Here is a 14028-nt window from a genome sequence, read left to right on the forward strand (position 1 = left end):
TTATACTCGGTACTTGAGTACAATCAGAGAAACCCAATGCTCGACCAAGTAATGAGCAGTGGCGAGCATGCTCATCCATCATTACTAACCGTATTTTCAAGTAACTCTATTACAAGCTGTAGTGTGCTCAGATGAAGAAAAACAATATTTCTGGCCAATATATGACTTGCATTTTGCATTTTTACCAGTTTTCTCCTCTGCAAATTCTACCCATTAAATTCCAAAGAGTGCAAAGAGACTAGCTGCTATGAGGTTTCTAAAACACAGCACAGCATACAGAGATTGATTCCTGCTCTTTATTTTTTAGCTAGCACAGAGAAGGAAGCAGCAGATTTATAGCTGAAATTTACAGCAGTTTAGATGTGAATCCAGCTTTGACGTGAAATAAAAGACATTCTCAACAAGATCTGCCTGTGTCTCCCACTGCCTGTTTTCTCAGTCTGCCTCTTGCCACCCTCATTTCCATAGTGTATAGCAAGAGTAACATGACACCTCAGTGCATTGGCAATTCGTCTTGCTTTGACCAGTTGTTGGCAGTCCGCCTTGATTTGACTGGTTGTTGGCAGTTCATCTTGCTTTGACAGGTTGTTGGCAGTCCATCTTGCTTTGACTGGTTGTTGGCAGTCCGCTTTGCTTTGACCGGTTGTTGGCAGTCCATTTTGCTTTGACCAGATGATGGCAGTGTGCCTTGTTTTGACTGGTTGTTGGCAGTCTGCCTTGCTTTGACTGTTTTTTGGCAGTTCATCTTGCTTTGACCAAATATTGGCAGTCTGCTTTGTTTTGACCAGTTGTTGGCAATCTGCCTTGCTTTGACCATTTTTTGGCTGTTCATCTTGCTTTGACCAGTTGTTGGCAGTCCTACTTGCTTTGACTGGTTGTTGGCAGTCAGTCTTGCTTTGACCAAGACGGATTCCTGTTGTTTTTTTCTTAGTAGATGGTAAATTCAGGAAGCAGGGGAAGGGTAAAATGTGGCTGATAAGTGGCAAAAGAAGCAGATTTCTCTGACAAGGTTTATTACAGTTTCTTATATTCCCGTGTACTAATTGTTTATGCAGGTTGTTGAAAGTAGAGTTCCCATTTTAGTTAAAGGAGTAATCTGACTTCACTCACTTCCACCTTGGGATATCAGCTTATTAAGAACAACTAGTCTTCAATATACTGTACAGTGAACCATTCCAAAATTATAATTATAGGGTACAAATATTAAGAAGTTCTAAAAATATACAATTATATAGCAAAGGCATGCTGCTTTATTTTTTAATGAATGTTTAAGCAAATGCACATTTGCAATGAAATAACTGTACAGCTGAGTTTATATTAGGAAAAAAAAGGCAACAATAAACTCAGATGTCAGTTGAATCTATGTTGACAGCATGGCATTAAAAATTTAAATGTAATATAAGTCCTAAAGCATTTCCACCCAAGCATAATAAAGCTATAATTCCATCAAAGATATTGCTTTGGCCTTTAAATTGTAAGACCAAAGGTTGAGCTGCGTCTACCTGGCAATTACAGATCTGGGAATACACTATTGCTTACTGAATTCATGACAATAAAAATAAACTCATGGTTTTCACAAATAAAAATCGCCATGGAGAAGCAAATTGGGATGATGCTAAGATTCTCCTAATTTAGTCTGTTTTTCATACAGCCAGATTTGACTCAGTACAGGTTAAAGGCAGAATTTGCTGCATTCCAAAATTAGTAGTAAAACCAGCTAAAAGATAAAAATCAACATAAAATTATAAAATATTATCTATTAAAGATAAAACCCATTCAAATACAGAATTCTCCCAGAAAGAAGGTATATATTATGTTTTGATTTTCCACATGCAAAAAAAAATATCATAAACATAATATTGGGTGTCCCTAATCCCAGTGCAAACATTTTTATATCTTAAATTTTGAATGTCATGTATTTATTTTGTTTCCCCAAAGGCCAGATGTAGCCAAATTCAGCTTAACAAATAATGCGTCGTCTTGATAAATGTTCTCAGAAAGTTATCTCACTTAAAGGCATTCTGACAGCAAGGTTTTTTCTACCTACTCTGGGAGCAACATAATGCAGAAAGAGAGATCCTGAATACAAAGATGTATCACTTAGTTTACTGGGTGCAGCAGTCGTAACACAATCAGAGTTATTAGCTGTAGGATGAAACAGAGAAGAGAAAGCTAACCCTACCCACACCACAGCTCTCTGTGTACAAATTTTATTGACAAGGAGCTGCTTATCACTGGAGGGGGCATGGTCAGACACAGGCTCACATGACATCAATCATAATCAACTAGTGATAAAACCATTATAAGTAAACAACAACAACAGTGTGATAAGACTTCTCTGAATTCTGTGTTTAACCCCTATTTCATACTGTCCTTAAATTACATAGCAAAAACCTGCTGACAGATATCCTTTAAGAGGATTAAGAGAAGTTAATATTGGAAAACCCATTGACTGATCTCAAGTTAGTTGTCAGATGACACTTTTCTATGCTGCATTATTTCAACCATGGCTACATCGGATAACTCATCTACTCTACCAAAAATTAAAACTGATCAGACACAATACTGTAGTATAAAAAAATGCCTGCTTGTCCATTTCCACCAATCAGACTTCACTGCTCATTTTCTGTGCTATATTATAAATTGGACAGCTATGAGCAAAAGGTTAGTTTTTCTTAGATACAATTATCTCTGGAAGATATTTCACTATTTGTAAAAGCTTATGTCCTGATACTGTATTTCAACGTTACTATGTTATTCTAAACACTATGCTATAATCACAAATTACCAAAAGAATAAGATAAATGTGGCTCCTGCAAGACTATGCATAGATCAAGGTCAACCTCTGCTAAAAGTTACCCAGCTATATGTCTGCCATTGCCATCACATATTAGATCGCTTTCTTTACCAGATGGTCCTTGACATGTACAAACATGGCTACCAAAAAGGAAGACTAAACTCTACTCGGGTCATATTTAATGTAAATACAACATAGGGTTTGCTTTAATGATTACCTATACTGCATTACAAAAGCAGTTTTATTCATATATAATAATTAAATTACAAATGTAAATGTTTTTATATCGTCAGTCTTTGTCTTTGCAATGTACGAGCGTTTTAAATCCACCGAAGTGTGATCCTAGAGGAGGTTTAAAATGGCATAGAGAGTTTATATTGTAATGCAATATTAAATAGCAGAAATTTTAATTAGTCAATAAAGTTACTGGAGAAGCATTACAAGCCTCAGAAGGATGCTCGAAGCCTCACAGCACCTGAAGAAAAGATAATTACTATCAATAACCATGAAGCTGATTAAGGATTTCATTGCCATTGTAAAACTTCTAAGAACTTTTTTTTTCAATTTAAGATGTCTCTTGGTGATCTCTACCTGCCAAATAGTAATTGTGACTATGATATTTGTTTAAACTTGAAGAGGACAAGGAAACTAACTCTTATAGTAGAGTTCAAATACAGTTCCTTAATTGGAGGTCCCCAAGTCTAACCACCAGAATAATGTCAGTAAATTTATCTACAAAGCAGACATAATAGTAATATAATATAATAATAGCAACTAAAAGCATTTAGAGAAGATAAATGAAAGTATGCACACTTCATCAAGAAGATGGCTTTTAATAAAATTATCAAAATATGACTATTTTTGTACTATTCACCCAGAACAGACATTTTTTTTTCTTGCAGCTGGATAAACTTTTATTGTTCATTTTTATTTACCTATATTGTTTTATAGTTATTTTTTTATTACAAGTTGTCAATGATTATCATAGGACATGTCCCTCAATTGTCACAGTTAAACAAAGTAGTTCAGTGAACGAAACCAAAAAAGAGAACCGAACAAGGGGTCAAAAAATAATAGTAATATCTTTATTGAATTTTCATAAAAAATTAATTTATTTATAAAAAACGACAACTAGTTGACTAGAATGAATGGGGCATCACAGAAGAGAATAATTAGACAAAACCTGCATAATGCACAGAAAACGGGTATAGTTTGCTAAAATAGACATAGTTACCATATATAATATACAGTGCCTTGCGAAAGTATTTGGCCCCCTTGAGTTTTTCAACCTTTTCCCACATTTCTGGCTTCAAACATAGAGATAAAAATTTTAATGTTATGGTGAAGAATCAACAACAAGTGAGACACTGTGGGGTGCACAATATTATTCGGCCCCGTTAACTTAATACTTTGTAGTGCCACCTTTTGCTGTGATTACAGCTGTAAGTCGCTTGGGGTACGTGTCTATCAGTTTTGCACATCGAGAGACTGAAATTCTTGCCCATTCTTCCTTTGCAAATAGCTCGAGCTGAATGAGGTTGGATAGAGAGCATTTGGGAACAGCAGTTTTCAGCTCTTTCCACAGATTCTCGATTGGTTTCAGGTCTGGACTTTGACTTGGCGATTCTAACACTTGGAAACAGCATGTTTTTGCTACTGCATCTGATACCAGCATGATGCAGGCAACAAGATTCTGAATTCAATGGTGTATCACCTAGATTACTGGCTGCAGCTGTTCTGACATAATCTGAATTTTTAGCTTAAGTCATGTAGCAGAGTCCAGAGGGCTGTTTCTGACAACACCAGGCTCTCAATAGAGAATGTACATTGACAGTGAGGTGTCAATCAAAGGAGAAGAAGGGAATTTTGTTACTTACCGTAAATTCCTTTTCTTCTAGCTCTTATTGGGAGACCCAGACGATTGGGTATAGCTACTGCCCTCCGGAGGCCACACAAAGCACTACACTAAAAAGTGCAAGGCCCCTCCCCCTCTGGCTATACCCCCCCGTGGTATCACGGGTTCTCCAGTTTTAGTGCCAAAGCAAGAAGGAGGAAGCCAATAACTGGTTTAAACAAATTAACTCCGAATAACGTCGGAGAACTGAAAAACCGTTCAACATGAACAACATGTGTACCCGCAAACAACAAAAAAATCCCGAAGGACAACAGGGCGGGTGCTGGGTCTCCCAATAAGAGCTAGAAGAAAAGGAATTTACGGTAAGTAACAAAATTCCCTTCTTCTTCAGCGCTCTATTGGGAGACCCAGACGATTGGGACGTCCAAAAGCTGTCCCTGGGTGGGTAAAGAGATACCTCATGTTAGAGCTGCAAGACAGCCCTCCCCTACGGGGGTGTCACTGCCGCCTGCAGGACTCTTCTACCTAGGCTGGCGTCCGCCGAAGCATAGGTATGCACCTGATAATGTTTGGTGAAAGTGTGCAGACTCGACCAGGTAGCTGCCTGGCACACTTGTTGAGCCGAAGCCTGGTGTCGTAATGCCCAGGACGCACCCACGGCTCTGGTTGAGTGGGCTTTTAGCCCTGAAGGAACCGGAAGCCCCGCAGAACGGTAGGCCTCTAGAATTGGTTCTTTGATCCATCGAGCCAGGGTGGCTTTAGAAGCCTGCAACCCCTTGCGCGGACCAGCGACAAGGACAAAAAGTGCATCGGAACGGCGCATGGGCGCCGTGCGGGAAATGTAGATTCTGAGTGCTCTCACCAGATCTAGCAAACGTAAGTCCTTTTCATACCGGTGAACCGGATGAGGACAAAAGGAAGGCAAGGATATATCCTGATTAAGATGAAACGAGGATACGACCTTAGGGAGAAACTCCGGAATGGGGCGCAGCACTACCTTGTCCTGGTGGAACACCAGGAAGGGAGCCTTGGATGACAGAGCTGCCAGCTCCGACACTCGCCGAAGCGATGTGATCGCAACAAGAAACGCCACTTTCTGTGACAGGCGAGAAAAGGAAACTTCTTTCAGAGGCTCGAAAGGCGGCTTCTGGAGAGCAACTAGTACCCTGTTCAGATCCCATGGATCTAACGGCCGCCTGTACGGGGGCACAATATGACAGACCCCCTGCAGGAACGTGCGCACCTTAGGAAGACGTGCTAGACGCTTCTGAAAAAACACGGATAGTGCCGAGACTTGCCCTTTAAGGGAGCTGAGCGACAAGCCCTTTTCCAACCCCGATTGCAGGAAGGAAAGAAAGGTGGGCAATGCAAATGGCCAAGGGGATACTCTCTGTGCAGAGCACCAGGATAAAAAAATCTTCCACGTTCTGTGGTAGATCTTAGCAGACGTAGACTTCCTAGCTTGTCTCATTGTGGCTACGACTCCTTGAGATAATCCTGCGGACGCTAGGATCCAGGACTCAATGGCCACACAGTCAGGTTCAGGGCCGCAGAATTCTGATGGAAAAACGGCCCTTGGGACAGTAAGTCTGGTCGGTCTGGCAGTGACCACGGTCGACCGACCGTGAGATGCCACAGATCCGGATACCACGATCTCCTCGGCCAGTCTGGGGCGACGAGTATGACGCGGCTGCAATCGGATCTGATCTTGCGTAACACTCTGGGTAAGAGTGCCAGAGGCGGGAAGACGTATGGGAGCCGGAACTGCGACCAATCTTGAACTAATGCGTCTGCCGCCAGAGCTCTTTGATCGCGCGACCTCGCCATGAATGCCGGGACCTTGTTGTTGTGCCGGGACGCCATTAGGTCGACGTCCGGCACTCCCCATCGGCGACAGATTTCCTGAAACACGTCCGGGTGAAGGGACCACTCCCCTGCGTCCATGCCCTGGCGACTGAGGAAGTCTGCTTCCCAATTTTCTACGCCTGGGATGTGAACCGCGGATATGGTGGATGCTGTGTCCTCCACCCACATTAGAATGCGCCGGACTTCTTGGAACGCTTGCCGACTGCGCGTCCCTCCTTGGTGGTTGATGTATGCCACCGCTGTGGAGTTGTCCGACTGGATTCGGATCTGCTTTCCTTCCAGCCACTGTTGGAAGGCCAGTAGGGCAAGATACACTGCCCTGATTTCCAGAACATTGATCTGAAGGGTGGACTCCTGCGGAGTCCACGTCCCCTGGGCCCTGTGGTGGAGAAACACTGCTCCCCACCCTGACAGACTCGCATCTGTCGTGACCACTGCCCAGGATGGGGGCAGGAAGGATCTTCCCTGAGACAATGAGGTGGGAAGGAGCCACCATTGTAGAGAGTCCTTGGCCGTCTGGGAAAGAGAGACTTTCCTGTCCAGGGACGTTGACTTCCCGTCCCATTGGCGGAGAATGTCCCATTGAAGTGGGCGCAGATGAAACTGCGCAAAGGGAACTGCTTCCATGGCTGCCACCATCTTCCCGAGGAAGTGCATGAGGCGCCGTAAGGGGTGCGACTGGCCTTGAAGGAGGGATTGCACCCCTGTCTGTAGGGACCGCTGCTTGTTCAGCGGAAGCTTCACTCTCGCTGCTCGAGTATGAAACTCCATGCCAAGATACGTTAGCGACTGTGACGGTAACAGATTCGACTTTGGAAAGTTGATGATCCATCCGAACGTCTGTAGAGTCTCCAGCGTAGCATGTAGACTGAGTTGGCATGCCTCTTGAGAGGGTGCCTTGACAAGTAGATCGTCTAGGTAAGGGATCACCGAGTGTCCCTGAGAGTGCAAGACTGCTACCACCGCCGCCATGACCTTGGTGAAGACCCGGGGGGCTGTCGCCAGACCGAATGGCAGAGCTACGAACTGGAGATGGTCGTCTCCTATCACAAAACGTAGAAAACGTTGATGTTCTGTAGCAATTGGCACGTGGAGATAAGCATCTTTGATGTCTATTGAGGCAAGGAAGTCTCCTTGAGACATTGAGGCAACGACAGAGCGGAGGGTTTCCATCCGGAACCGTCTGGCGTGCACATGTTTGTTGAGCAGCTTTAGATCCAGAACAGGACGGAACGAGCCGTCCTTTTTTGGAACCACAAAGAGATTGGAGTAAAACCCTCGCCCTTGTTCCTGAGGCGGTACAGGAACCACTACTCCTTCCGCTCTTAGGGAGTCCACCGCCTGCAGCAGGGCGTCTGCTCGGTCTGGATGTGGGGAGGTTCTGAAGAACCGAGCTGGAGGACGAGAACTGAACTCGATTCTGTACCCGCGAGACAAAATGTTTGTCACCCACCGGTCTTTGACCTGTGACGTCCAAATGTCGGAAAAGCGGGAGAGCCTGCCCCCAACCGGAGATGCGGAGGGGGGGGCTGGAAGTCATGAGGTAGCCGCTTTGGAAGCGGTTCCTCCATTTGCTTTCTTGGGGCGTGCGTGAGCCCGCCAGGAATCTGAGACTCTTTGCGTCCTCTGAGTCCCTTTGGACGAGGAGAATTGTGTCTTGCCCGAACCTCGAAAGGACTGAAACCTCTGCTGCCATTTTTTCTGCTGAGGTTTGCTTGATCTGGGCTGGGGTAAAGAAGAGTCTTTACCCTTGGACTGTTTAATGATGTCAGCCAATGGCTCGCCAAACAGTCTATCTCTAGATAAAGGCAAGCTGGTTAAACATTTTTTGGAACCAGCATCTGCTTTCCAGTCCTTTAACCACAAGGCTCTGCGCAAAACTACCGAATTGGCGGACGCCATTGAGGTGCGGCTGGTAGATTCTAGAACCGCATTGATAGCGTAAGACGCAAACGCAGACATCTGCGAGGTAAGGGACGCCACTTGCGGCGCCGCTGGATGTATGATAGCATCCACTTTTGCTAAACCAGCTGAAATAGCTTGGAGCGCCCATACGGCTGCGAATGCTGGAGCAAACGACGCGCCGATAGCTTCATAGACAGATTTTAACCAAAGGTCCATCTGTCTGTCATTGGCATCCTTAAGTGAAGCGCCATCCTCCACTGCAACTATGGATCTAGCTGCAAGTTTGGAAATCGGGGGGTCTACTTTTGGACACTGGGTCCAGCGCTTGACCACATCAGGGGGGAAAGGAAAACGTGTATCCTTAGAACGTTTAGAGAAACGCCTTTCTGGATGAGCGTCGTGTTTCTGGATTGATTCTCTGAAGTCAGAGTGATCCAAGAAAGCACTCAATTTACGCTTGGGATAGAGGAAACGAAACTTCTCCTGCTCTGCTGCTGCCTCCTCTGCAGAAGGAGCTGGGGGAGAAATATCCAACAGTCTATTGATGGCTGAGATAAGATCGTTTACCATGGCGTCCCCATCCGGGGAATCCAGATTGAGAGGGGTTCCAGGATAAGACTCCTGATCACTCTCTTCAGACGCATCACAGGGCGACTGATTGCGCTGAGACCCTGAGCAGTGTGATGACGTTGAGGGTCTTTCCCAGCGAGCTCGCTTAGGGTGGCTGGGGCTATCATCTGAGTCATAATACTCAGCCTGGGAAGCCGGGGACCCCCTTGCAGTCTGGACTAATTCCAACTGAGGGGGATTAGAGGACAGAGACCTCGCCGTGTCCATAGACTGAGCCCCAGTCATGGATTGCAAAGTTTCAAGGATCTTTGCCATAGTCACAGACATTCCATCAGCAAAAACTGCAAAGTCTGTCCCTGACACCGGGGCAGGACTTACAAGCGTCTCAGCCTGGGTCACTACCTCTCCGGACTCCGGCTGGCGAAGCAGCACCGGATCTGAGCATTGCACACAATGGGGGTCTTTGGAACCTGCTGGTAGAGCAGCCCCACATGCAGCACACGCAGTGTACACAGCCCTAGCCTTGGCAGCCTTGCGTTTTGTGGATGACATGTTGCTGCTTCCTCAGAGCGATCTGGGGTATCCAGCCAGGAAGCAACCTTACAGTGCAAGAAATAACTAAATATATATATCTGGTGACACAGTACACCAATACACACTGAGGCACTAGAGGGGCCAGCTGAAAAGCCGCTTACCGCCCGCTTAAGAGCGGGTGTGTGATCTCCAAAAGCCGCCTAGTCCAGGTCTCCCAGAGCCTTGCGTCCTTCCTCCAGCCAGACTGCATGTAATGGCTGCCGGCGTCCTGGGAGAGGAGGGGGGGCGGGCCCTGGGCGTTCCTGGCTAAGAGCGGGAAGCCTGCTTCCCTCTGTGCCTAGTGAGAGGGCTGGAGCATGTAAATCAGGCTCCAGCCCTCGTCGCTGCTGCGAAACAGCGTCTCTCCCCTACCCTGATTGACAGGGTGGGGGCGGGAACGAAGCGGAGCTAGGCCGCAAAAAGCCGGGGACTAAAGTTATAAACGCCGCCACCGTAAAAGCGCGGTCGGCGTGTCCCCGGCGCACCACAAGTCACAGCAGCGCCGCCCGGTCCAGTGGGGGTCGGCGCTGCGTTCCCACAACACAAAGTCCCCCAGTAAACTGTAGGAACACTAACTCCAACGTTACGGTCCCCGGCGCACTACAACACCCAGCCAGCCCGGAGTGTGTCTGTGCCTGCCGGGGACACAGAGTACCTGTATGATGCAGGGCCATGTCCCTGATTGTACTCCTGCTCCGTATCCATCAGGTGCTATGGGTCTGTGGATGGAGCCCGGCGTCAGAGCTTAGAGGCCGGCAGGATCCCACTTCCACAGAGCCCTACAAGGGGATGTGGAAGGAAAACAGCATGTGGGGCTCCAGCCCCTGTACCAGCAATAGGTACCTCAACCTTACAACACCATCCACGGGTGAGAAGGGAGCATGCTGGGGGCCCTATATGGGCCCTCTTTTCTTCCATCCGAAATAGTCAGCAGCTACTGCTGACTAAAATCTGTGTAGCTATGCGTGGATGTCTGACCTCCTTCGCACAAAGCTTGAAAACTGGAGAACCCGTGATACCACGGGGGGGTATAGCCAGAGGGGGAGGGGCCTTGCACTTTTTAGTGTAGTGCTTTGTGTGGCCTCCGGAGGGCAGTAGCTATACCCAATCGTCTGGGTCTCCCAATAGAGCGCTGAAGAAAGCATGTCCTGTAATGATAAGGGTTCTGTTGCTTAAACAAACATAGCAAATAAACAAAGGATCGGACTGTGACAAAACAGGCATGCCTGAGCTTTCTGTCTTAACCCTTGCAGCATGCTGCCTTCAGCTTACATAACAAAAACTGCTGACAAAGTCCCTTTATAATGCAACAAAATCCATGTGGTACATGCATGTTTTGCAGTGAATATTGTTAGATATCAAACACTGCAAAGGTAAAGTAAGCAAGAAATTCAGAAAAAAAAAATATAAAGCTGATTATTTAAATATCTGAAATTCATGTCAATGTCTGCAGTGTGTAGATGCATTTTGTTACACGTCCCTTTCTGGTACTGTATTACTATGTGCATTTGCCACTACAAAATGTGCAAGGTCTATCTGCAGGTAAGACACTGCATGAGCAATCAGCCTTATATGTTGCCCTCTCATAATCTTTGTTCCTTAGCCTCGCAGCAATAGTGTGTAAGAGAGACATGTGTTTTTGGAAACAGAACCTGCACCCCATTTTAAACTGATTTTTTTAGTAACGCAAACAACACCCCTGATCTCAACAAGAGTCACAGTCCCATGAGAGGTATTTTATGGGGAAAGCTCAATGAGTCATTAATAAGTAATTGTCTGAATCCAACAGAGATCTATAGGCAGGTTTTCACTATATAATCTGAGAGGCGTAAGATGTAAGAACAGAAACCAAGATTCCAGGGATATGTCAGTAAGTGGGCTGTTTGCTGCAGTTTCAATAAAATCAGAGTCCAATCAGAAGGAAATTAACACTAGAGGACTAGCTGTCTCCTGTTGTGAGTAACCTTGACCCTGCCACTCATTAGCAGCTTTCTGCTAATGTGTGTTCAGTGTACACAGAAAGATGCCAGTCTGTGATGTAGTTGCGTTTATACAAAGGGAAATCATTTACGGCAGTTCGATTAAAGAGGTGCAATGCCTAAAATTTGAAGTTAACTGGGGGCAGTAGCTGGCATATTCTGGGTATTCCTGTAAGTGATAAGTAAAGGTGGTGTCACACACAGCGACGACGACAACGACGTCGCTGCTACGTCACCATTTTCTGTGACGTTGCATCGACGTCCCGTCGCGGTCGCTGTGTGTGACATCCAGCTACGAGCTGGCCCCTGCTGTGAGGTCGCTGCTCATTGCTGAATGTCCAGCTTAATTTTTTGGTCGTCGCTCTCCCGCTGTGACGCACACATCGCTGTGTGTGACAGCGAGAGAGTGACGAAATGAAGCGAGCAGGGAGCAGGAGCCGGCATCTGGCAGCTGCGGTAAGCTGTAACCAGGGTAAACATCGGGTAACCAAGGGAAGCCCTTTCCCTGGTTACCCGATATTTACCTTTGTTACCAGCCTCCGCCGCTCTCGCTGCCAGTGCCGGCTCCTGCTCTGTGCACATGTAGCTGCAGTATGCATCAGGTAATTAACCCTATGTGTACTGTAGCTAGGAGAGCAAGGAGCCAGCGCTAAGCAGTGTGCGCGGCTCCCTGCTCTCTGCACTGTGACATGTAGCTGCAGTACACATCGGGTTAATTAACCCGATGTGTACTGTAGCTAGGAGAGGAGGGAGCCAGCGCTAAGCAGTGTGCGCGGCTCCCTGCTCTCTGCACTGTGACATGTAGCTGCAGTACACATCGGGTTAATTAACCCGATGTGTACAGTAGCTAGGAGAGCAAGGAGCCAGCGCTAAGCAGTGTGCGCGGCTCCCTGCTCTCTGCACATGTAGCAACGTTATGATCGCTGCTGCATCGCTGTGTTTGACAGCTAAGCAGCGATCATAACAGCGACTTACAAGGTCGCTGTTACGTCACAGAAAATGGTGACGTAACAGCGATGTCGTTGTCGCTGTCGCTATGTGTGAACCCAGCTTAAGGTAAAGAACCCTAGCCATGGAGTGGGGCAGTGGTTAGTGTATGTACCGTATAGAGAGTAAGATGATATGTTATGTTTGTTTTATGTTTGATTGTCATTTTTCTTCTCTTTTTGATAATTTGGATAATCGGTAAAACAGATTATGGTGGTTGGTCAGTCAATCCATTGGACCTATCGGTGCTAGTTGTAAAGGCATTGGGGGTTGCTGAATACATGTCTATACTGAATAGCACTAGAACCATTTGTAGTGAATGTATTCAAAGTTACTTTATTTAATGGACCCTTTGCTGCTTAATGTTTAAGATTATAAGCACCTATATGAGATAATGTAATCAAAATCACATTGAAAATGTTTGTGATAATTTTGGTGATTGTCCAATATTAATAAAAATTATATGTTTTTTAAAAAAAAACAAGAAGTGCAATGCCCAAGTCGGGTTCCAATCCATGAAAGATAATAGTAATAAAACACGGTGCTCAGTGAGGTACTTTGCAGGTGGTGTAGTTCTTAATTCATCAATGCAGCAATCCAGAATCAACAGCTTATATAGAACGTGACGGTCTTGTAGGACCTTCATCAGATAATTAGCTTAAAAATTAAATGAAAAAAATTGGGTGTTTACACAGAGTTCAGCATTCAGAGAATTGCTTCACCCGCAGCAGATAAAATACTGATTTATCAAAAAGACATCCCGGATAGCGGTTAGTATCAGGGTCCCTGTCAGGCTGCTCTCAGATTACATAGCAAAAACCTGGTGATAAATTTCCTTTAATAACGGATTAGCTGCATCTAGTAGGCAAAAAAAGATTTAACAGATGTAAGTTTCTGTTCTAAAATTCTCCCTCTCTGTAAAAGTCTTTTACGTAAAATATTGCCTAAAAAGCAATAAAGTAAACATGCTGTTGGCTACATAAAACTATAAAACTAGTCTACCTATACATTATATACTGAAATATATTATGAACTTCAGTCAGAAGAAGAAGTAAAAGTTTGGTTTAAAAATATCTGCTCTATCACGGAAAATTAATCCCAATGGAATCTTACTTCTTTGATAAATAAAATCCAAAGCTGTATCAAAGGGCTTAGTCTTTGAAACAAGTCTATAAAAAAAGTTCAAGAGTTTTTCATTTGTGAATATTTTGCTTTGATTACGGCAATTCAACAGACACCAGACCCAGCTGCTATGTCCATCAATGATCACTCACAGGCCATCGAGAGCGGAGAGCCAACGGCAATCTCCTGCACAAGAGCTGAGTGTTGCATGAAGGTCACATTCATTCCCGAAACTGCACTGTTCCAATGACGACATTCAAAACTATCAGATTACTACTAGATTCTTAAAGCCAACTTTACTTTCTAAAGAACAGAATTTAAAAACAGATTGCTCGGGAAAAAGGGGTTAATTCCTGTGGGTCCAGTTTTTTTGC

The 14028-nt window shown here is 45.2% G+C and overlaps 1 protein-coding gene across 2 annotated transcripts in view; it reads right to left on the bottom strand.

The window, feature by feature from the left end:
• Positions 1–14028, bottom strand: part of IMMP2L (inner mitochondrial membrane peptidase subunit 2) — a 1735376-nt gene that overhangs the window by 1504856 nt on the left and 216492 nt on the right. The window lies entirely within an intron of this gene.

Source organism: Anomaloglossus baeobatrachus, chromosome 4 (genome assembly GCF_048569485.1).
Source record: "Anomaloglossus baeobatrachus isolate aAnoBae1 chromosome 4, aAnoBae1.hap1, whole genome shotgun sequence".
Taxonomy (NCBI): Eukaryota; Metazoa; Chordata; class Amphibia; order Anura; family Aromobatidae; genus Anomaloglossus; species Anomaloglossus baeobatrachus.